Source organism: Leopardus geoffroyi, chromosome A1 (assembly GCF_018350155.1).
Source record: "Leopardus geoffroyi isolate Oge1 chromosome A1, O.geoffroyi_Oge1_pat1.0, whole genome shotgun sequence".
Classification (NCBI taxonomy): domain Eukaryota; kingdom Metazoa; phylum Chordata; class Mammalia; order Carnivora; family Felidae; genus Leopardus; species Leopardus geoffroyi.
Genome location: NC_059326.1, coordinates 216152305 through 216178311, shown reverse-complemented (window position 1 = coordinate 216178311; position 26007 = coordinate 216152305). Strand labels below are relative to the sequence as shown.

Here is a 26007-nt window from a genome sequence, read left to right as displayed (position 1 = left end):
CATTGTTTTTTCTTTCTAACTCACCACTGCTCCTTCAGCCGTCTGTGATTTGTGTCAGCCTCTTCACTGGTCCTTGGGCCTACTGAAGAGTTTATTTATAGTTGGGTATATGGACAGTGATTAAGTTGAAAGGCAGAAAGGCAGAACATTGCGGTATTCTGTCTAGTGATATACCATCATCTTAATTAATGTGAAACCTTCCAAAGTTCATGAGACTACAAAGAATCTTAAGAAAATTAACTTTCAGATTCTCATACTCAACTATCTTCCTTAAAACTGCCCTTTATAGGAATTCATCTGCTGATCTTTCTCACCTACACTTTTACAATTGTCCCTTCTCAATAAACACATCTCTTGTATATTTGGAACCTTACCATGGAACAATAGCCTGAGGGTAAACAAATCCAGAATAACAAAGAGACATTTCAAAATACAGTATGTAACTGATGAAGTTAATGGAAACTTGGGAAATGCCAAGCCCTGAGTAACAGATCCTTTTAAAACCAGTCCATTTTTGTTGTTCTAAACATACTAGATGGAAAACAAAATTCTGCTTTCACCTAGTAGCTTATTAAGAATACATTTTTTAAATATTTATTTTATTTGGGGGGAGAGCATAAGCTGGGGAGGGGCAGAGAGAAGGGGACAGAGGATCTGAAGCAGGTTCTGTGCTGACAGGCTGACAGCAGTGAGCCCGATGCGGGGCTTGAACTCATGAACCACGAGATCAGGACCTGAGCCAAGGTCGGAGGCTCAACCAACAGAGCCACCCAGGTGCCCCTAAGAATAATTTTTTTATTATGAGTCACTTTTGTCATGTAAGTCAGGAGGTGTACAAGGAGTTGGGTATACATAATTATAATGACGTATTTGCCACTTCTATTTACTCTTTTATGGCCACAAATTTTCTGACTCCAGAGTTACAAAAATTCAGACTGTTAGATAATGTTTCAGTCCAGCAAATGAGTATCTCTGTGTGTATATAATAATTTAAATAAGTATCTGCTATCAAATTAAGTGATGTATAAACCCCAAGATTTTATTCGAATAAATATTTATCAAAATTTCAATATATATGTATACACATTGTTTTGAAAATCATGTACTGATCATTTCAGAAAACCAATTGAAAAGAAAGAATTTAAAACTTAGAGACTTGGGAAAACAGGATGTTTTATGAATAGACTTCAAACTATGTATATATTTTGCTGTATGAAACTCTGATTAAGAAGGTAAATATAAAATATTTTCAAGAATAAAACATATTAAAGATGTATTTTTAAAAAAAAATTGGAGTAAAATAGAGTGCAAAGAAAAATATTTAAACTCTTCGTTGAATAGGGGCACCTAGGTGGCTCAGTCAGATGAGTATTTGACTCTTGATTTCAGCTCAGGTCATGATCTCATGATTCGTGAGTTTGAGCCCTGCATTGAGCTCTATACTGACAGCACAGAGCCTGTTTGGGATTCTTTATCTCTCCCTCTCTCTGCCCCTTCCTTGCTCTCTCTCTCTCTCTCTCTCTCTCTCTCAACAGATAAATAAATAAACTAAAAAAAGTCTATTACACTCTTCACCGAATATTGTAGAAAAAGAAAAAAATACACAAATCACTCAGGAATCAGAAAAGCATCAGCGTTACTGAAGCCCTCTTTGTGCTTCTTTCCCATCACTAACCCGCTTATCCCAAAATCAGCCCTATCTTGATTCCCAACACAGAGAAAGGGTTTTTCCTGTCTTAGATTTGATTTATACAGAAAATACTTTTGAATCTGGTTCTTTTATTATCATGTACAGTGATACTCTTTCATATTTTTTACTGAGTTAAATTTTGTTCATTCTAATTAGTAGATAATATTCTGTTATGTAACAAGACTCCATTCTAGTATTGATGGGCATTTGAACAGTTTCTATTCTGCATTGTAACAAATCCTGCCCTCCAGAACATTCTTGTGTGTGTATTCCTGTAACAGTATTAACTCATTGCTGTTAGGTTATTTACCTGAGAGTGAAATTGCTTAGTCGCAGGGCATGTATGTGCTCACTCTTCCACTTTTTCTATCCACTTTCACTTCAAATAGTGTATTATGATATTTCAAGCAGTTCAAGACCTCCCTAACATTTTATTTTGTCTTTCTTTGGTATGTTAGCCATTTTGGTGGGTACATAGTATCATCTGCAAATAATAGCAATTATCTCATCCTTTCCAAACCACATGCCTTTTATTTATTTATTTATTTATTTATTTATTTATTTATTTATTTTAAATGTGCTTATGGTGTTATTGGCATATTATTGGCATTCCATTGTATTGCTTTGTTTTGTTTTTGGCCATATTGTTCTGGTATGGCCCGTTCCTATAAAATGTTTTATGGTACTAGTAATCTAGGTATCCTTGCTTCACCCAGAAGTCAGTATTACAATTTTCACATTTTCCGAAGAACGTCCATACTGTTCTCCAGAGTGGCTGCACCAGTTTGCATTCTCACCAAAAGTGCAAGGGGGTTCCCTTTCTTCACATCCTCACCAACATCTGTGGTTTCTTGCATTGATTTTAGCCATTCTGACAGGTATGAGGTGGTATTTTGTCAAACAGAACTACCCGACAATGCAGCAATTGCACTTGTAGGTATTTGCCCAAAGGATACAAAAATACAGATTTGAAGGGGTACGTGCACCCCAATGTTTATAGCAGCATTATCAATGATAGCCACACTATGAAGTGAGCCCCAAAGGTCTGTTGACTGATTAATGGATAAAAAATATATAGATACTAATACAATGGAATATACTCAGCCATCAAAAAGAATGAAATCCTGCCATTTGAAATGACGTGGATGGAGCTAGAATATATTATGCTAAGCAAAATAAGTCAATCAGAGAAAGTCAAATACCATATGATTTCTCTTATATGTGAAATTTAAGAAACAAAGCAGATGAACATATGGGAAGGGAGAAAAAAATGAGAGAGACCACAAGAGACCCAATGAGAGAGAACAAATAGGGTTGATGGAGAGAGGTGGGTGGGAGAGGGACTAGATGGGTGACGGGCATTAAGGAGGGCACTTGTGGGGCACCTGGGTTGCTCAGAAGGTTAAGTGTCCGACTTCAGGTCAGGTCATGCTCTCATGGTTCATGGATTCGAGGCCTGCGTCGGGCTCGTGCTGCTAGGTCAGAGCCTAGAACCTGCTTTGGATTCTGTCTCTTCCTCTCTTCTCTGTCCCTCCCCCACTCATGCTGTGTCTATCTGTCTGTCTGTCTGTCTGTCTCTCTCTCAAAAATAAACAGTAAAAAAACTAAAAAAAAAAAAAAAAAAAGGAGGCCACCTGTGATTAACACTGGGTATGGTATGTAACTGATGAATCACTGAATTTTACTGAGACCAATATTGCACTGTAAGTTAACTAACTAAAATTTAAAGTAAAAAAAATTTTCACATCCTCCAATTATTTATCATAGTTGTAGATCACTCTCTATTTCTAGTTGACTGACGTTTATATCATGAATAAATTAATTATTTTATCGGTTGAGTTTTTCTATCTATAAAAATAGTATAATAATTTATTTCTGTTAATATTATAAATTATATTAAAGGTTTTGTGGATGCTAAAATCACTTATACTCTAGGAATTAACCTACTTTGTTCAATGTATTTATCCATTTGTTTATTACCTGAGTCCTATTGCTAATATTTTGTTAATAATTATCAATTTGTGTTCATGAAGATAATGTTCCTGTATTTTTTTCTTGAAATAATATTTTTCATGGTGTTGATATCAGAGTTACTGAGGCCGTATAAAAATAATGCTACATTTTCCTTTTTTTACCCAATAGCTAGTGAGTTTTGTGTAAGATGGCTGTAATTCCCTTTTTTTTTTTTTTTAAATATTTGCAACAGCTCGGAGGAAACCATATGGGCATAAGTTTGTGGATTATATTTTGTAGTTTTTCTTTAATAATAAACTTTATTCCTTTAGTAGACATCAGATTTTCAGATCATCTACCGCTTCCTTTATTTGTCTTGGTACATTGTATTTTTTCTAATTACTACTTTCACACAAATTGTCAAATTTAATTGGCATAAAGTTGTTTTTAATACGTTCTATTTATCTTTTGAATATCTGTGCAGACTTCTTCCAGGCTAAGAAGAAATAGTAATAGTAAAACTATGATGTGAGATCATAAAAATCATGTTTTGGAAGCGAAAACAAACAAAACAATAAAATGCTTAGAACATTTTTTTAAGTGAAAAAACTGTTAAAGTGTTTTAAAATCTTTACTAATTAGATAATTTGTATATAAAAAGAAGAGTAAAATAGATTGAGGCATATACATGCAAAGTATATACACTTAAATCATGACAAAGTTATCACAAGAAAATGAGATACAAATGCCTATCATTTTGTCCTTAAAGACTTTTCCCTGTTTACATGGTTAATATGAACAAAATTGTTTTCCTGGTGAGAACAGCGTTTCAAATGTGAAACAGAAGTTTATAATTTTGTTAGGATCTCAATCTCAAAACTAATTTAATTTTCTAAACCATGTTTATAATTGCTCAATTGCAATTATTTTTTATATATTCCAAAGTCCCATTTAATATACCTAGATGCTTTTACTAAAACATTTGTTTTTGGAAGGTAGTGTTTCTCCAAATCTGTATTTACTTTTTCTTTACTATTTACTCTTGTTAGAAAATATTTTTTAAAAGAAAATATAGTAAATGCTATTTTTAATGATATGAGAAATGCATGCTGTCATTTCTTGTGATGATAATTTATTAACATAAATCAATTGGTGAGAGTTGGAAAAGACCATAGACAAAACATTCTTTGTTCCTGTATACATCGCTGAAATAACTGTGAATGAACAGACATGGCATCAGGATCAGTTACATAAGAGTTGACTTGTGTGCACTTCTCAACCTAATTCAATCCACTGAAGTCATATGACTGTGTCATGTCCAGATTCCCTAGGGCCACATTAGGTTCAGTGATTCCGCAGAAGGACTCACAGTTCTAAAACACTGTTATATGTACGGTTATAGTTTATAATAGCGTAATTATACAAATTAAAATCAACAGCAGGAAAACACATAGAGCAAAGTCTGGAGGAAAATAGGCACAAGATTTCAAGAGTTCTCTCCCAGTAGAGTCACACAGGACACACTAACTCCTCCAGCAAAAGATGGTAACATGTGGTGCGCCCGGGTGGCTCAGTCAGTTGAGCGACTGACTTCAGCTCAGGTCATGATTTCGCAGTTTGTGAGTTCAAACCCCGCATGGGGCTCTGTGCTGACAGCTCAGAGCCTGGAGCCTGCTTTGGATTCTGTCTCCCTCTCTCTCTGTCCCTCCCCCACTCATGCTCTGCCTCACTCTGTCAAAAATAAAATGAACATTAAAAAAAAAGATGGTAACGTGTATAAAATATTATCTGCAGGGAGCTCATCACTACTCAAGGTTTTTACAAGGGCTGGTGGTGTAGTCACTCTCTGGTTTGATGTGAACCTACAGAGCAGGATGAACCCCTGCACAAAATTTGCTTTTTATGTTGAGACTGATGGCACCACGCATGCACAGCGCTCTCTCTCTCTCTGTCTCTCTCTCTCTCTCTCACACACAGACACACACACACACACACACACACACACACACACACACACACACCAAGAGAATTAGAAGAGTTCTAGACACACAGTGAGAGAGTTTCTGGAGTAAGAAGAGAGGGTGGCATTCAAGCAGTCCCTGTAAAGGAGACTGGCTTGGGGTTTTTATAGTATTTAGAGGATGACCTGGGATGAAGCCTGCATAGTTTAAATCTCCTGCCAGAGCCAATAAAGGGAGCACCAGGACCATGAGATAGCATGGGTAGAGTGAGGGACAAAGCTTAAAAGCTATCTGAAAATATCAAAATATCGAGTTAGATCCTTTATTGCATCTTGAACACATACCAAAATGCCAGAGTCCTAGAATGAAAGAAGATGTTCACGACAAACCACAGTTCTAGCACAATATGTCAGCCTTATCATGGAGGAAAGTTTCATACTAGTGTAAGGAGCTGTTTACCCACAAAGCTCCTAAGCACCAGTCAAGGACCAACTCGACAATTAGACCTTCCTTAGGGTGCACATCTCAGGCCTGCAATGTTAACTCTTTTCTGCATAAATGTGCACTGAAGTTCATGTAGACTACCTGACCACTCCGAAGTCACGTGATTTCATGGTAGGCTTTAGCAGGATTTGTTTCTCAGCTTTGTTCTTGGGTAATATACAGCTAATAGAACATACTCTAGTGGAAATGTTGCAGTACAGAAAAAACAGAAAATCATCCTCAAGCAGTGTGTGATACACAATATTTTGTCTCCCTAAGTTCTGAGCTTTTTAGCTGTGGTATTGACTTGTTGAACATTTTCTGCTAACCTTCTTACTTGTAGAGTGTGAATGCTACATCAAGTGACAAGGGTCTGCTTTAGGCAACAGACCTCCTCTATTGCCAAAGCATTGTGTCTTTGATAACAGCCAAACAGTGAATGTGTAAAGTAGATTCTCACCTTGTTTCCCTCTCTAACCTAAGTGGTTGGCGTCTGTAGTCATCTTCGGGAATAATCTAATTCCTTTTCATGTTCTCTTCCCCAAGAGCTACTATATATATTTATAAAATAAAGTATCAAATGATAGTTACTATATATATATATTTTCATAACTAAAGAATTATTTCCCATATTCTTTAGTTTATACCCCTGATGAGGAATTAATTGATGAAATTTTAAGGTAAACCACATAAAACGTGAAGATAAAGTTTAGTTAACTTACATCTACACAGATGTATATCAACAGGCTTTCAAAGCTGTTAACACGTTTCCATTCAAATACTATAGTTTTAAAATTCAATAATCTTCTGATATGGAAGAATCAAGTTATTTGATTCTTATTTGTTGTAGGATAGTTGCAATTCTTGTAATGAATAAGAGATTGAAGTATACGCAAAGTGTGGCACATTTATTAAAGTAATTATACTTTGAATACTTAGCTACAAATTTCATACCTCCTGGCTGAGGAGTAAAATTGAAATAGCAAACATGCCATAATGCAATTTACAATATAATTAGCTGTTGGTAGCATTATGTAGTTCAAGTAATTCCATTATTAAAACATTTACAATTTACATAATCAGACAAATAATTTAATGAGGTTGATATAGGAGAGTTTTTCCTACATTCAGTGAAAGACTACTCACAAGGAGAAGTAATGACCACTTTTAAATACTGAAATAGTTTAGGCACCATAAACCAGGTTGAGATATTTAACCAAAATAAAGTAGAAAGACACATTTTAAGCATTTAAGTATGCTTCATTTTTTTTAACCATTATAAAATGTTATCAATAAAATGGTAAAATGAATGAAATGTTTCTATGGTTTCACCATTTGAACTGTAATATATTTGATATTTATCATAAAATAATATAGTATTCAACATACCAGTTGAAAATATCTTATAAAAGTTATTTTGCTTTTACCTTTGTGTAGAATTCAGAATTTTTTTAAAAAAGTATTTCTTTTATTACTTAAATGTACTTATTTAAATTCAAGTTAGTTAACATACAGTGTAATATTGGTTTCGGAAGTAGAACCCAGTGATTCATCACTTTCATGTAACACCCAGTGCTCATCCCAAGTGCCCTCCTTTAATGCCCATCATCCATTTAGCCCATCCCCCCCCCACTTCTCCTCCAGCAACCCACATTTGGTTCTCTATAGTTAAGAGTCTCTTATGGTTTGTCCCCCTCTTTGTTTTTTATCTTAGTTTTCCTTCCCTTCTCCTATGTTCATTTATTTTGTTTCTTAAATTCCACATAGGAGTGATACCATGTAATATTTGTCTTTCTCTGACTTATTCTGCTTAGTATAATACACTCTAGTTCCATCCACGGTGTTGCAAATGGCAAGATTTCATTTTTTAAATATATATATACATATATATATATATATATATGTACCACATTTCAGTTTATTTTATATATATATCATATCTATAATATATATATTACATCTATGATATATATATAGATATATATATCATAGATATGATATCATATCTATGATATATGTATAGATATGATAGATATGATATCATATCTATGATATCTATATCTATATCTATATATACCCCATCTTCTATATCCATTCATCGGTCAATGGACATTTGACTGATATCTATATCTATATATACCCCATCTTTATCCATTCATCAGTCAATAGACATTTGGGCTCTTTCCATAATTTGGCTAATGTTGATAGCGCTGATATAAACATTGGAGTGCATGCATTTTCATTCCTTCTTACTATGTATGTTGCTGGTATGTCACTGAGTCTTGGCTATTATTCATACTAAAGTCCAGACTTCTCTGGGAACATTATAAAATAGAATACATAGGTTGAACAGAAGTCTCTTTATAGAGAAAGAGAAGCCCCTTCCCAAAGGAAACTCATACAGAGAAATTAGCCTAGTCCCTAACAGGTCGATTCAGTGAGGAGACTTCTATTTTAGAAATAGAATTCAAATTGCAGTTGGGTGTCTGCCACTGGCTTTTTCTTTTCTTTAATTTTATGATACAATTTGAGGTCAGATTGGGGCTGAAATTACTGTATGATGTAAACTGTAAGCAAAACACTAAGTATGTTAAGAATCCTATGAGATTGATTGGGAAACCTTATAATTTAGTGAATATACTTTAATTTAATGGAACTTCAAGAAGGGTTCACTTGTGCAGTGGCTTCAGGGCCACCACTAGAGGGAAACAGAATTTCCATGCACACAGGCAGGTGGTAAATAAGGGATATGGATTGGTGTGCTTTTTGTTCAAGGAGCAACTGAAATATTCCAAGATTCCCACAGAAGCAATTGTTCAGTGCTTTTTATAGGAGCCTGAGCTAAAAAGGAGGGGCCACAAATCAAGGGGATTATTGTTTCCGTTAGTTTGATGTCAGCAGTATTGTTGTCTGGAATTGTTATACCATACCTTCAGTTACAGGTAACGTGTTTTTGTTCGTTTAGACTGCTGATCTTTTACTCTCTTCCCGGTATACCTCTGATGTTAGGTCTCTTTAAATTAATTCACAGAACTTTGCACATCTCTTATAAGCTTATCCAAGCATTTGTTTTGTCTACTAAGTTATCACCTAGAGTTCAGATCTGCAATCTAGGGCCTGTGAGCCAAGGCCAGCCCACTGCCTGTTTTCATACTACCCCCATGATAAGAATTGCTTTCACTTTCTGAAAAAGGTTATTTAAAAGAAGAACATGCAACTGAAACTGTACATAGACTGCAAAGCCTAAAATACTTATTTCTTGGGCATTAACAGGAAAATATGTCCACTGTGATCCTCAACAGTGCCTTCAATAGAACTTTCTGTGGTGATGGAAACATTGGTGCCTTCCAATAGAGTATTACCCAAAATCTTACTCTTTCTAATGAAAAAAAAAATACTTATTTTCAGTGACTTCAAAATTAAGGATACACTCATTTGTGTAAAAATTTTCACAAGAAAACTTCCGGCTTAGTATAAAAGAACATTTTCTGAAGTTAGGTATGAATAAAAGTTGAATGAGCCTCATTGAGAAGTAGCTACTGCCCTGGTAAGATGCTTTGAAACAGAGACCAGATGGCAACTCCTTAGTCGTGAAGTTGAGAGTCTCCTGGATTACATGTGAAAGTCTCTTCCAAGAGTGCAATTCAGTGGGTTAGTGTGGAATTGACTGGCTCTATCTTACCATTCTAAATGGATCCATGAAAATAAACGTTTACTAAACGCAAAGCTAGTTAGCCTCTTAAAAGGCATTTGGTAAGTTTCCAGGAAAAAAAAAAAGAAAGAAAGAAAAGACTACAAAATGTCATAAATTGCGAGAAAGGTCTGTGCATGAGAGCTTGCCTAGATAAGCTGAATGTATTGTTTGTCAAATAATGGCAGAGATCGTCTCACTAACCCTTATGGTATAATGCAAATAAAAGAAAGCTTTCTCCCCAGAGAAAGAGACAGACAGAGATAGAGAGAGGAGCAGAAGACACATTCTCAGTTACAAAGTGGTGATAGGTGATTATTTGTTTTCAGAATCTTGTATAATTAAATATGCTCAGGAACCTCAGTGATCAGTTGAAAATTAATTTTAAAAAGAAGCTCTTCTAGGGGTGCCTGGGTGGCTCAGTTGGTTAAGCATCTGATTTTGGGTCAGGTCATGATCCTGCGGTTCATGGGGTCGAACCCTGCGTCTGGCTCTGTACTGACAGCTCGGAGCCTGAAGCCTGCTTCAGATTCTGTGTCTCCCTCTCTCTCTCTCTGCCCCTCCCCTCCTTGTGTTCTGTCTCTCTCTGTCTCTCAAAAATAAATACACATTTAAAAAGTTTAAAAAAATAAAAAGATGCTCTTCTGGAGTGTTCAGTTTGAAAGACAAAAGTCTTTTAAATACATTAGAAGTGTAGAAAATCAAATAATATACAATAATAACAATACAAAAACGAAGGTAGAGGTGTTATTTTTTAAAAAGTAATGACTCCTAATGAAAACACTCTAGAGTACCAAGGACCATGAGCCATAGCCTGTTTCACACACAATAGCACAATTGTATTACTCAATTGATTCTTTCTCTTTCAATTTTTATTTTATAATTATGTGAGGACAGTAGAAAGAAAAAAAACACCCTTTTCAATAACTCTAAATCTAGAAATCTTTGTATGGTGCTAAGTGAATGAAAATATGGGGAGAAGAAACTTTCTTTAGTTCTCCGGGCTTTTGAAAGACAATGCACAGTAAAATGGGGAGATTGAACTTTAACTTAACACTTAACACAGCCAGCTCCCATAACAAACAATAAATACTTACTAAATACCTTTCTGTACAAGATACTGTGAATGGTGCTCAGTGGGATATAAACAAGATAGCACAATATTTTCTTCTGATATGTTTACAATAAAGTTGAAAATATAAAGTAATCAAACCTGCTAAGATAGGCATAGTGTTTATGTTAAAGTTAATGCCAATTAAATCTCATAAGACAGATATTATGTCTCTGTTACAAATGAGGAAACTGAGTTGCAGAGAGGTTGTTATTTATCCAGATCCTCGATTTATAACTGCTAGAATTTGTTCTCAAATTTAGATATGTCTTACCCTAGGCTTAGAATTTTTATCTATTGAAAAGATTAAAAATGCTCTCAGAAGAAAGTGATGAGTGGTAAATGAATGTTGTGAACAGTGTTGGAATATAGAAATGACATAACTCTGAATGTGAATGAACCAGAAAGTTTTCATGCAGAATGGAAAGCAGTATTTTCTCTTTGAAAGATGAGAGTGATTTAGATGGGTTGAAAAGAGGGAGTTGGGTGGCATTTTAACAATTTGTAAAATTTCCTGAAACACAAATAGACAAAAAACAACTATCTCCCAGTTCAGTCACAACACTGTTGTAAACATGAAACCTGATTGAACAATATTAAGTCTTTTGTCAATGCTCAGACAGCACAATATAAAACAGCTTGCATCTCTGTATCCAACAAAACCAGCTACTTCCCTCAAACATAGAAATAAAATATCTTTTGTCATAGACTCTAAGTCTAAAGTTCTCTTTTGGCCAGCAAAATAGCATATGCAGGATTAAAGCAAGAGATGACTAATGTCTGTGAAAAGACAAGAGCCCGAGTAAGGGTCCTTGCCCCATTTTTATTAGGATCAGAAGGCTTACAAACATGGTGATGGACGTGCACAGAAGGACAATGAATCTGTGAACATTAACTTGTGGACGTGAGGGAAAGGGGGTCTTAAGGATATTTGTGGTTAGGGGTTTGGGTTAATACAAAAAAAAATCTGGCACGGGGCAGTCGGGAGGAGGGTTGTTTGCAGTGGACATGAGGCAGTACCTCTCTTCATCTTTGCCAGCCTAGGGGATGAGGCAGGTAAGGGGAGGAACCTCAGGGTTGACAAGGCACCTTTTCTTTGTTTAACAGTCTCTGTTTGGGCTGCTTTGCCTGCAACACAGTGGGCCATAGTCCAGTTCACCAATTTACCTAACCTGGTCTATCCTCCTGTGAAAGCAGCTTTCTGCTATAGTACTAAACTGGGGATGCTTCCACCCTGAATATCTAATCTTGTTTATTTCATATACCTGTGTATTAGGCACCTTTGCGCCATTTCTATTTTAGGCCTTTGCCTCTCCCTCTCTATATTGGGGGTTCTGCACCCCCTCTCTATTTTGGGGTGCCATTGCACCTCCCAAATCCTGGCACCTTTGCACCTCCCTATTCTCAGGGTGTCTTTCCACCCCTCCTATTCTTGGGGTGCCAATCTGATTTACCCAAACTCGGGTGTGAGCATTTTATGATTTTGTGTTTCTTTATGCCTTGTCAACCCATTGGTGTAAGCCTGGGGGATTCCTAAGCTTATTCCCGACAATTTTTAAAGTTTTGCTTTTCTCATTCCACCCTTCATTCTACCTGGAAATAATTTTGTGTATGTTATAAGGAAGGATTACATTTTTTTAAATTGTTTTTAATGTTTATTTTTTGAGAGAGAGAGAGGGTGAGTGGGGGAGGGACAGAGAGAAAGACACAGAATCTGAAGCAGGCTACAGGCTCTGAGCTGTCAGCACAGAGACCCAACTCGGGGCTCTAACTCTCAAACTATGAGATCATGACCTGAGCCAATGTCTGATGCTCAACCGAGTGAGCCACCCTGGTGTCCCATAAAATCTGTTTGTTTTCTTTTTTGTTCCCATGTAAATATAGCATTTTAATGTTTTTGGTGTTAGGTCATGGGTCCAAGAACCATTATAAGAATAACAATGAACACCCTGGAATATAGTAGGCCTTATTCTTTGAAAATAGATCTTTGGCTATTACAAATGGTACATTATAGTTTCCAAAGACATGCCATGCTAAGTCTGTATTTACAAAAACTTTAATTAATTCCTACAGCTTTGAAACAATAATGATCATAGATTTGCTCAATCAGTATTAAAATATATATAATTTGATGACAGGATGCTAGTATTGAAATTGCCCATTGATTTTGTTTATTAAAAACTGGTAATTACAGGGGCGCCTGGGTGGCGCAGTCGGTTAAGCGTCCGACTTCAGCCAGGTCACGATCTCGCGGTCCGTGAGTTCGAGCCCCGCGTCGGACTCTGGGCTGATGACTCAGAGCCTGGAGCCTGTTTCCGATTCTGTGTCTCCCTCTCTCTCTGCCCCTCCCCCGTTCATGCTCTGTCTCTCTCTGTCCCAAAAAAAATAAATAAACGTTGAAAAAAAAAATTAAAAAAAAAAAAAAAAAAAAAAAAAACTGGTAATTACAAATTTCATTCTTTTTTTTTTTTTGCTTTACCTATTTTGTTAAATCCAGGGTTTTTTTTAAATTTATTTAAATTCCAGTTTGCATACAGTGTAATATTAGTTTCAGATACACAATAAAGTGATTCAACACTTCCATACATCACTCAGCACTCATCTCAGCAAGTACACCCCGTAATCCCCATCACCTAATTTCCCAGCCCCTGTTTGTCTTCCCATATCATAATGATGATTATATTTGTAATGATGAAGGTAATTAATAATTGTGGATAATAATTAATACATGTTATGTTTAGTAGTTGTCAGTTATCCATCTTAATAATTGCACATATTAGTTCACTTAATCTCCACAAGAACTTTATGAACAAAGCATGTCATTATTATCCCTATTTTATAGGTGAGCAAACTGAGACACATAGATATTAATTGTCTGCTCAAGAATACAAAACCAGTAAGCGCACATTAAAGTTTGGATGTAGGCATCTGGCTCCAGATTTGTATCTTTTCTACTATAATCCAGCCTCTTTGAGTTTAATCACCAATTACCTAGCCCTAGGTATCTTAAATGTCTATCATTTGTTCAGTGATCTGTAATACAACCTCAGTTAAATACCAAGTCCATATAGTATGGTCTATTTTTGAGTAGCAGGAGGACCTTATGCTTGCCTCATCCCTTGAACACAGCTAGATGAATATCAAATCATTCTGAACACCAGGAAATTGACCTGAGGACTGAGAGAATGTACTGCACAACTAGAGGGAGAGAAGAGGCCACATCATGGAAGGTAAGAGGTGTGAAGACATGATGTGGGGGAGGTAAGAATCACTGGTGCTGTGGTGGGGAGGGATCACTGATCAGGGATCAAGGAAAGAGAGAATGGGGTGCATAGCATTGCACAAGAAAAACACTTCCCCAAAACCATTGATGGGGAAAACAAGAGGGGCAGATAATTGAAAGTTCTTACAAGCAACCCAGATCAAAGTCTGTAGGGAGTTGGTTCTCTGGAAAAACAATAAAATTGGTAAACCCTTCACCAGACTTATCAAAAAAAAAAAAAAAAAAAAAAAAAAAAAAGAAAGAAAGAAAGAAAGAAAGAACCAAGTAAATAAAATCACAAATGAAGGAGGAGAGATTACAATCAACACCACAGAAATACAAATAATTATAACAGAACATTATGAAAAATTCTATGCCAGAAAATTAGGCAATCTGGAAGAAATGGATAAGTTCCTAGAAACATATAAACTACCAAAACTGAAACAGGAAGAAATTAAAAAAAATTGGAAAATAACCATAACCAGCAAAGAAATTGAATCAGTAATCAAAAATCTCACAACAAACAGAAGTACAGGGCCAGATGGCTTCCCAGGGAAGTTCTACCCAACACTTAATAAGGACTTAATGCCTACTCTTCTCAAACCTTTCTAAAAATTAAATGGAAGTAAAACTTCCAAAGTCATTCCTAGAGATCAGTATTACCTTGATTCCAAAATCAGACAATTATCCCACTAAGAAGAAAATATAGGCCAATATTCCTGATGAATACGATGCAAAAATTCTCAACAATATACAGGCAAATTGAATCCGAAAGAAAATTAAAAGAATTATGCAGCAAGATCAAGTGGAATTTACTCCTGGCATGCAAGGGTGGTTCAATATTCCCAAATCAAACAACACGATACACTACAGTGATAAAGGAAAGGATAAGAACCATATGATCTTCTCAAAAGATGAAGAAAAAGTAATTGACAAAATACAATATCTATTCTTGATAAAAACCCTTAACAAAGTATGGATAGAGGGAACATACCTCAACATCATAAAAGGCATATACAAAAACCCATGGCTAATAATATCCTCAACAGGGAAAAACTGAGAGTATTTTCTCTATGGTCAGGACCAAGACAGTGATGTCCACTCTCACCATTGTTATTAACATAGTACTGGAAGTTTTAGCATTTGCTGATGCTAAATAAATGGCATACAAATTGGCAAGGAAAAAAAGAAGTCAAGCTTTCACTATTCATAGGCGACAGGCTACTCTATGTAGAAAACTCTAAAGACTCCACCAAAAATTGCTCGAGCTGATACACAAATTCAGAAAAGTCGCAGATACAAAATCAATGTACACAAATGTGTTGCATTTCTGTACACCAATAATGAAGCAGCATAAAGGGATATCAAGGAATCAATCCCATTTACAATTGCAACAAAAATCACAAGATTCCTAGGAATAAACCTAACCAAAGAGGTAAAAGATCTGTGCTATGAAAACTATAGGGCACTTATGAAAGCAATTGAAGGTTACACAAAGGAATGGAAACAAATTTTATGTCATGGATTGAAAGAACAAATATTGTCAAAATGTCTATACTACCCAAAGCAATCTACACATTTAATGCAATCCCTACTAAGATACCACAAGCATTTTTCACAGAGCTAGAAAACAATCCTAAAATCTCTATGGAACCACAAAAGATAATCAAAACAATGTTGAAAAAAAGCAAAACTGGTGGCATCACAATTCCAGACTTCAAGTATATTACACAGCTGTAGTCATCAAGACAGTATGGTACTGACACAAAAACAGACACATAGATCAGTGGAACAGAATAGAAAATTCAGAAAGGGACCTACAACTATATGGTAAACGAATCTTAGACAAAGCAAGAAAGAACATCCAATGGAAAAAAGACAATGTCTTCAACAAATGGTGTTGGAAAAACTGGAAAGCAACACGCATAAGAGTGGAACTGGACCACTTTCTTACAGAAAACACAAAAATAATTTCAAAATGGATTAAAGACCTAAATATGAATAGGAAACCATCAAAACCCCGAGTAGAACAGAGGCAGCAATCTCTTTGAACTTGGCCATAGCAATTTCTTACTAGACATGACTCTGGAAGCAAGTGAAACAAAAGCAAAAATGAATTATTGGGACTTCACCAAGATAAAAAAAGTCTTCTACACAGCAAAGAAAACAATCAACAAAACTAAAAGGCAACCTACGGAATGGGAGAAGATATTTACAAATTACATATGTGATAAAGGGTTAGTATCCAAAATCTATAAGGAACTTCTCAAACTCAACACCTCTAAAAACAAATTATCCAGTTTAGAAATAGGTAGAAGACATGAATAGACATTTTCCCAAAGAAGACATACAGATGGCTAACAGACACATGAAAAAATGCTCAACATCACTTATCAGAGAAATACAAATCGAAACCATAATAAGATACCATCTCACATGTCAGAATGACTACAATTAACAACACAGGAAACAACAGATGTTAGTGAGGATGCAGAGAAAGGGGAACCCTTTTGTACTTTTGGTGGGAATGCAAACTGTTGCCACTCTGGAAAACAGTGTGGAGGTTCCTAAAAAATTTAAAACTAGAACTATTCTATAACCCAGCAATTGTCCTACTAGGTATTTACCCGAAGAATACAAAAATATGGATTCAAAGAAGCACGTGCACCCCAATGTTTATAGAAGCATTATCAATAAACCAAATTATGGAAATATCCCAAATGTCTATCAACTGATGAAGGGAGATATATAATGGAATATTACTCAGCGATGAAAAAGAATAAAATCTTGCCATTTGCAACAGTGCAGATTGTACTAGAGTGTATTAGGCTAAGCAAAATAAGTCAGTCAGAGAAAGACAACTATCATATGATTTCACTTATATGCAGAATTTAAGAAACAAAACAGATGAACATAGAGGAAGAGAAAAAAAGGAGAGGGAGGCAAACCATAAAAGACTCTTAAAAATAAAGAACAGGGGCGCCTGGGTGGCTCAGTCGGTTGAGTGTCCGACTTCGGCTCAGGTCATGATCTCGCGGTCCGCGAGTTCGAGCCTCGCGTCGGGCTCTGGGCTGATGGCTCGGAGCCTGGAGCCTGCTTCCGATTCTGTGTCTCCCTCTCTCTCTGCCCCTCCCCCGTTCATGCTCTGTCTCTCTCTGTCTCAAAAGTAGATAAATGTTAAAAAAAAAAATTTAAAAAAAAAAAATAAATAAAGAACAAACTGAGGGCTGCTGGAGAGGGGATGAGAAGGAGATGGGCTACAAGGATGATGGGTATTGAGGAGGGCACTTTTGATGAGCACTGGGTATTATATTTAAGTGATGAATCACAAATTTCTACTCTTAAAACCAATATTACACTATATGTCAACTAACTACAATTTAAATATAAAATACAAATAAACAAATAACAAAAGATCTGTTAATCCTCTTTAATAGTACCTTGAATATTTTCTACTGTTTATCTAAAAAAGTTCTAGATTTTGTCAAGTGACATCAACTAAAGACATTTTTAAAATATTTTGATTTATAAATTTTTGAATCTATAACCCAATTTGGAGATAATTAACATCTTGACAGTTTTAGTTCTTTAAATCTATGAATATAGGACATTTGTTAATGCATTTGAATTTTTTGACCATGATTTGCTCATTTCCCTTGAAATTTTTTGTGAAATTATTGAGAAAACTACTCCAAAGATTCTATGTGTAGTTGACATTGAGATGAATTGCCTTTTGAACTAAGAATGTGATGTGATCTTGACTTTCAGAACCATGTTAGAATTTGGTTCTGATTACAACTTTTTAGAGAATTCCTCACTCATCAGACCTACTGCTCTACAATGAGCAACTTTTATTTTAATGTTGTTTAGATGAGAAAGTGGAAGAGATTTAGATTCGGTTCTCACTTTCACAGAGATTATAGCCCTATGGGATGCTAGTTTTCTGGAAAAATGGACTTGAATTCAATTTGGGCAGGTGTTGAAATTGTGACCTCATTCCTTTGATGTATACTGAGTCTTGGTGAGCCAAATTTCATCATTTTGTGGCAATGTCTCCAGAACAAAACTGTCAGATGCTGGGTAACCACTTTCATTAGATATTTTAGCCAAGTCATCAAGACTTTAAGAATACTTTTATGATGGGGCGCCTGGGTGGCACAGTCGGTTAAGCGTCCAACTTCAGCCAGGTCACGATCTCGCGGTCCGTGAGTTCGAGCCCCACATTGGGCTCTGGGCTGATGGCTCAGAGCCTGGAGCCTGTTTCCGATTCTGTGTCTCCCTCTCTCTCTGCCCCTCCCCCGTTCATGCTCTGTCTCTCTCTGTCCCAAAAATAAATAAACGTTGGAAACATTAAAAAAAAAAAAGAATACTTTTATGAATAGTTTACATACTCTTAACTGCTGCATTTTTAATTGCTTTCTGGATACTTGGTCACTTCTTTACTATAAACAAAACTCAATTTTATTTATTTAAATAACTTATTACTACCAGCTCTTCTTGAGTATCTTATAACTTTTCCTTTTAAATAAAACATACATATCTTACTCTTTATCCTTTTTAGACACATACTTAAATCCTTATAAACTATTGATATTAGCTTAATTATTGCGAGAAAATCAGAAATATATGACATGGATGTGAGTGGATATTTAATAATAGAAAAACTACATGTGGCATATAACACATGTAAGAAAGAAGCCTAAAAACAGAAACATACTAATTATTTATTCAATAATTTTATATGAATTAAGAGACACAGTTTGAAATCGTTTTTGTAAAATCAAACAAAAACGGGAACCACTCATGCTTTTAATATTTTCAAGGCCAGGGGCATCTGGGTGGCTCAATCGGTTAAGCGGCTGACTTTGGCTCAGGTCATGATCTTGCGGTCCGTGAGTTCGAGCCCTGTATCCGGCTCTATGCTGACAGCTTGGAGTCTGGAGATGCTTCGGATTCTGTCTCCCTCTCTCTCTCTGCCAGTCCCCCATTCACGCTCTGTCTCTCTCTGTCTTTCAAAAATGAATAAATGTTAAAAAATAATATTTTCAAGGCCAAAATTCAGTTGAATTACCCACATATAAAATTTAAATAAAAGAAATTAACATGCAGGTTGATAATTAAAGAGTGAGCCTCTCAGAATTTAGAATAGGTTATGGAGACTATGGAATTGAAAAGAGAAGAAAATATTCTGGGTTTAAGGAACAGAGGCAAAGCCACAGATCTTTCAAATATGATACTAAAGAACTTAATAAAAATATATTTTTTGCCAGCTGTTTGCAGATTTTCTAAATTACAGCAAATGAGTTGTAAAAGCCATGTGCCAGATGGAAAAAGGCTCATATTTCCTAAAGTGTTAATGAAGTTTAGTTATAGCAAGTTAGATACAGGAAAAAAAAATGGTATAAGACATAACGATTTTGTCAAGCCAGCAGCTGTCACAATGAAGTACTCATTTGCCTATATTTGGGAATGTTTCCCATGTTTGTTACCATATTTATTATATAATGAAATACTGAAAAATGTTCACCTTTTATGCCAGTCAGGGTTAATGGATTTCATTTATTTATAAAAAATAATTAAAATATCATGTGGCATTGTACAACTACAATAATCCTAAGAATACCTGAATGGTTTCACAAAGTTTTTCCATTTGATTTTATTTTTTTAGTTTTTATTGAAATTCCAGTTAACATACCGTGTAATATTAGTTTAAGGTTTACAACTTAGTGATTCAACACTTACATGCAGCACCTTGTGCTCATCACAGTGAGTGCACTCTAATCCCCATCACCTATTTCACTCATTCACAGGATTACCCTCTGAAAATATTTAGAGTCGCGTCTAGTAAGAAGTTACGATGGCCAAGTTCAAACATTGAAAGGATTGCTGTGAAATAATAAATGCGTGTTGTTTTAAGCAACTATGTTTGTGGTCATTTGTTACATAGCATTAGATAAATAATACAAGACCATATATGATTCCGCCATTCAGAAGATATTAGAAGTATCAGCAATATACACTAGTGCTGACTGGAGCCTTTGGCAAAGACCTATAAATGCCATCGAGTTGTGATGGCTGGGATTTAAAACTAGAAAATTTATCTGTAGCTACCTCCAGGAGTACTCTCTTTGAAAAGCAAATTATAACCCTTTTTAGGGCTTTAGAAGCGTTTGAATACTCATCAAGTCAGGGTTTACGTCAGAATAGTATTGCAATAGAGAGGATTCACCTCATCAAGCGGAAATGATATATTTAGGACTGTGCATCACGGATGACCACTAGTATTAGTGATCACATAAGGGAACAGGCAGCCAATATCTTTGAGCCCTACATTAATTCCCTCTTAGAAGTTACCTGTTCCATTAATTACAAGGAGTTAAAAAACTCTTCTCTATAGTTAGTTATTAGACGACTCCCAACAAGTATCACGGCTAAAGGTGGAGAACCAACATTCAATCCGGGAAGGCAACTACTTTGTGACCTGTGATAGCTTCATTTGGCTGAAGAAGGAAAATATATATTCCCTAAAGGAGAGCAAAATTAAGAGTGATATTTCTCACTTCATCAGAAGAATAAATAATGGCAAGGTATGGATGTATACTGTTCCTTAGTAGCTAATAGATTGGCTTTATGGTCAGGAAATGGTCTCTAGATGACTGGAGGATTAAAGGAACCCTACTCTGGCACTGGAAGTGATCTCTCAGCTATTTTAGATGAGTAGTAATAGAGAAATTCGAGCAATACAAATTTGGGAATAGGGAGAATCCCTTTCTGAACCTCACTATCAAGCATGTGCTCTATTTGCTTTCTCATTGTCTGTTATGGGACAATTGCTGAACTATCAAAAATTGCACACCAAAGGCATAAGATGAAGTTTGATTCCTTCTAAACATATTTTCAAAAATGCTTGCCATTCAAAACTATTGTTTCCTCTATTTTAAAGGCATATTTTTAGATTTTTAATTTTGAACAAAAATAATGCTACATTTGAGATGGAAGAGTTCTATATTTTAGGTAAAAGAAATTACACCAAATCTTCTGGTATCAGTTTTACCACTACAGATACTACTACTGTTATCTCCCATTTATTTAATATTTGCAATGAGTTGGATATTGTTTAATCACTTCCCTTGATTTCTCTTTAACTAAATTTCACAATTGTTTGAGAGAGTATTATTAATGTCAACACCATAAGTTAATTGACTTTACTGAGGCACACACCTGGTAAATGAGTAAGTGTTTGAACCCAGGCAAGCTGCTTTCAGAAATGGCATTCTAAAGCACTTTGTCATATTGGATTTGGTAATATCAAGACATAATTCCTCTATATCTAGGTCACAGATAATACAATATCGTATATCATTATAAGCTGCTCAAGTATCTAAGGTGTGATCTTGCTCCAAATTTTTTCTGTAGACGTACATAGAAATGATTCTGCTAGAATTTTCTGGCCCATGGAGTCATTTCCTGAGTACATTCCCTCTACTTCCAAACAAACAGTTCTAAGTGATGATTAGGAATACATTTAAAAATGTTAGTTTCTGATACATGCTATGGTATGGAACTCTGAGGGAAAGTATTCTATATTTTTCCATGTGCTACAATATATCCACAAATATTTCCAGAAGACAATTCTAGCTCTACTGGCAGAGAGTGTTGGAGTCAACTGTTCTGTAGTGTTTGGACGGCTTACTACATGAGGTTCAATACTTATTTTGTTTCTCAGTTTTTATAGTAGAATGTCACCTGCACTACAGAAGTTTTCTTTAGCTCATTTTTGATTATGATTTGATTATGATTAAGTAGTTGTGTAACAACAAACTTCGATTATGATTTGATTATGATTAAGTAGTTGTGTAACAACAAACTTGGATGACTTTTGTCCAAGTTCTTGGGAAGTAACCTCTAAACCCTTGGACTTGCCTTGGTCATAAGAATGTCCTTGATTTTCATGGTGGACTTCAAGGGCACCTACAGGTTTATGCTGAGGTGGCTCAGTGGGGCGGGGGGAGGGGGGCTGCATAGTTTGTGCTAAGGAGATGACTCAGGATAGAAGTTGGCCATTCCAGAGAGGAAGACAAATCACGTAAGGCTTAGAGCTTTCTATCACATGATATCAGCCAGATCTCTAGAGAGTGGAGAAGGCCAGAAATTTCAGTTCAATAGCATGATGAATGATTCCATCAACAATCCACAAATAATGAAACTCCAACAAAAACTGTAGAAAATGTAGCCTGGGTGAGTGTCCCAGTTGGCAATGCTGTGTGTTATCACACAGTGATGTGCTGAGAGGTTGTTACCTGACTCCACAGGAGGAGGACAACAGAAGTGTTATGTTTGGAATCCTCCAGGACCTTGCTCTATATGCTCTGCCTTTGGCTGCTCTGATTTGTATCCTTTTGCTGTAATAAAACTGTAATCAAAAGTATAACTCTTTTGGAGTTTTGTAAATTATTCTAGCAAATTATCCAACATGAAGAGGTAGTGAAAACCCTCAAATTTATAGCCAGCTGGTCAGAACTGATTGTTGCCCAGGGACTCTCAAACTTGCAGCTGCTGTCTAAAGTGAGGGCTTGTGGAGGACCATGCTCGTAATCTATGAAGCTTGGTCTAAGCCAAGATAATTGAAGTTAATAGTCTTTGCAACAGAAGAATAGTGAATTTAAACATGTTGATTTTACTTCATAATTTAAAAATATATCAGTGAAATACTGTGAGATATTTAAGATCACCTAAATGCAGTATTGTCTATTATGTCAATATATGTCTAAATGTCTATTATGAGTTTATGTGTGGTGTTTGAATATTAGAATTGTATTAACATTACAGAGAAAAATGTATACATTAGGTTCAAGTATCTCCATGTGTTCAAGCTAAGTGTTGTTGTCGCAGTTTATATTTAATTCAAAACAAGTTTAATTTGTGTCTTCTATACTTAAGTGTTCTTAGAGAAGCTCACAGAAGAACAGAAAGCAGCCTCCACCTACCTTTGGTGCACTTTTGGTGCAGACCAAAGGAATGACACTGGCATCCATGGATGGGACAAAGGAGGCCATGCAAAGCACATGTGGAAAGCCAGGGATATGAATGGCCATTTGTGTAAAGAAGTTTGGAAGTGCCTCTGCTACCAATGAATTCTGTGAAAAGGCTTTGGAAAGAGCAAAAATGAGATGATAAAATGTTTTTTTTATTAGAGAAGCTGTGGACTCATGTTGGTGCTCTGCCATGCACTTGCTATGCAATCATAGCTAAGGCACAGTCCTTAAAGACTTGAGAAAAATACAAAATAATGGGAACCTGAAGATGATAGAGATAGCATCACCCCTGGGCCTTCTTGTACGTCTGTTTATTTATGCTGAATACATCAGGAAGCACTGGTCTCTGTCATTCAGCACATCTTCAGTAATGTTGAGGCAGCTGCGGGAGAATGGAAGGACCAGTTGGCCCACACCAACCTCTCCACAGCTAGAAGTGATCATGAAGTCTTCTGCAGGATCATGTTTGGCATGGGGATTCCTGGTACCCACATATTCATCTTCTAATTTGCACAGTAGGCCAGAGAAGTTCCCAATTTGACCCGTGAAAACTTCAGAGCACTGAAGCCAGGCATTTCTGCTTATTATCATGATCTTGAAAGAGTAGTAAGAGAGAGTGTTAAACAGGAAATTCATTTTGCCTTCTGAAAGGTCACCTCTTTGTTCCTTGAGAGAACAACAAATTTATACCTATTATTAGGATAAAAGGCTCAGAAGCAATTATAAAGACATGAGGTGAAAGAAATGTTTAAGTCATCTTCTTCCATGTAGGAGAGGACTGTGTTTTCACCATGAATGGAATAAATGAAGACATTTCATCATGGATCACAGTCAGCTTCCTAATGGGTGGTTGAAGGCCCCCCAGGAGGAAGCAGTGTAGGCATGCTGGATTTGTGGGGAAGATCCACTCAGTTCATCTTACCTCCAAGAGTTGAGAGCACCCTTCTGACATCCCCAGTCATTAACATAACATTGTTCCAGATGTTTAACAGAACCTATAATTTCCATTTCTACATCTACTGGGTCTTGTATTGATGTTGGCCAGGCTTGTAATTTGTATGGAAAAGAATCTGCTAAAGTCAGAAAGGAGTTGCTCAGCCCTGGTTTGTCTCCCAGTTTCAAAGGAGAATAGGAACATGTTGAAATGATATACAGATTATCAGGACAAAAAGTGGTTAGCTGCCATGTGTTGTGTGCTAGCAGAGGGACAGAACAAACAAAGCTAGCTTTTAAAACAAAGCAAGCAAAATGGAAAAAGTGAACTTGGATTTTTATGTATTTTCCTACTACCATGATTTTGCAGCAAATTTTGGCCTTCTAGATACAGATAAAGGAGGCAGTCTTGTGGCTGGAGACTTTGAGACTTCAAACAAGTGTGTGTGTTAGACAATGGAGACTCATCCACAGAAAAAGCCTTTTGTATGTATGCATGGATATCACCTATGTCAGCTTGCTACCGCAAGAATTCATGTTTCTAGGGAACAAAGTGCTAAAGCTGACTCAGAAAATTGACAATGTTAAGACTAGTTATGCTCTGGGAGCCATTTTTCATTACATCGACTCACTGAACCGACAGAAAAGTCAAGCCTCTTGGTAGCCCAGCTTCTCAGCTTTCTACTGCCAAGCTGCCCTATTCCCCCCTATCTCTCAGTCAGAGCTCAGGTTTACCTTGGGACCTCCTCCCCAAAGTGGTGACAGTCTCCACATTTTATGATAAATAAGTTCTGAAGATCTAATGTATAATGTTGTGACCATGGCTGTAGTTGATAGTGTAGTATTGTGTAATTGAAATTTACTGACATGAAGTGTCGTCATCACAAACACACACACACACACGCACACACACGCACACAAGGATATGCTTGCTAATTAACTACATTGTAGGAATCCTTTTAAAAGGAATACACACATATATCAAACCATCACATTGTACACTTTAAACTTATTATGATTTTATTTGTCAGTTTATACCTCAGCAAAGTTGAAAAAAGTCAAAAACAGAAACAGATATTGCATACAAGAGAGGACTAAGAACGTGTTTGTTGATACACCCATCCTTGCGTTTATGGTACACGTTGCCTCTATCTGTCTATTATACTCCTTAGAGTGGATTTTGAAGCATGGGCAAATGGTTTTGGCTATGTTCCTTCACTTTAATCTTTAAAATGAACAGAAAAGAACCATACATCTTTGTGGAGCTGCCTCCCTAGCCTGGTCTGTCGGGTGGCTGGACATAGGCCTATGTGAGTTTATCCTCGTATTAACTGTTGGAAGGGCCCAGAGTGTAGCCTAACAGCCTGTTCCCTTCTAGCCTCAGGGTAGGGGGCACTTCTGTGCAGACCCACCCCGGGGATGGGCAGGATTCTCTGTGTGATGGTCCTTGGCTTCAGCTTTATCTTCCTCACCTATGTAGCACTGAGATCTCATGGCAGAATGGCACCTTTGTCTCATGTGACCTGAAGAGTGGAGGTGTGGAAGAGGCTCAAGAGGAAGAAGTAAGATGCATGTCCAGTTCTCAATGCTTCCATCTACCAGTTGGCTGTAAGTGGGCCGTGGACCAGATAGGGGCAACGTGAAGTCGTTCAGGCCAGTGACACCCAGCTTCCCCTTCCACGCTGGCACCTCTGTCTCCAGGGTTGTTGCTGCTGTGACAGGGCATTCCTGTGATGCAGGAGTCTTTTACTGTTCTCTCTGCTACCTGCCTGGTTTCTTCCTGGAAGGGTGGACCTCTGCATTCTCTGAATGGGGTCATTCTATAGACTGTCCTGGCTACTCTCAGTGTGAGCCAAGTAAAAGCAACACACACACACACACACACACA

The 26007-nt window shown here is 36.5% G+C and overlaps 1 pseudogene; it reads left to right on the top strand.

The window, feature by feature from the left end:
• The window catches only part of LOC123582923, a 79684-nt pseudogene extending 54901 nt beyond the window's left edge, over positions 1–24783 (top strand).
• The last annotated feature ends 1224 nt before the right edge of the window (positions 24784–26007 follow it).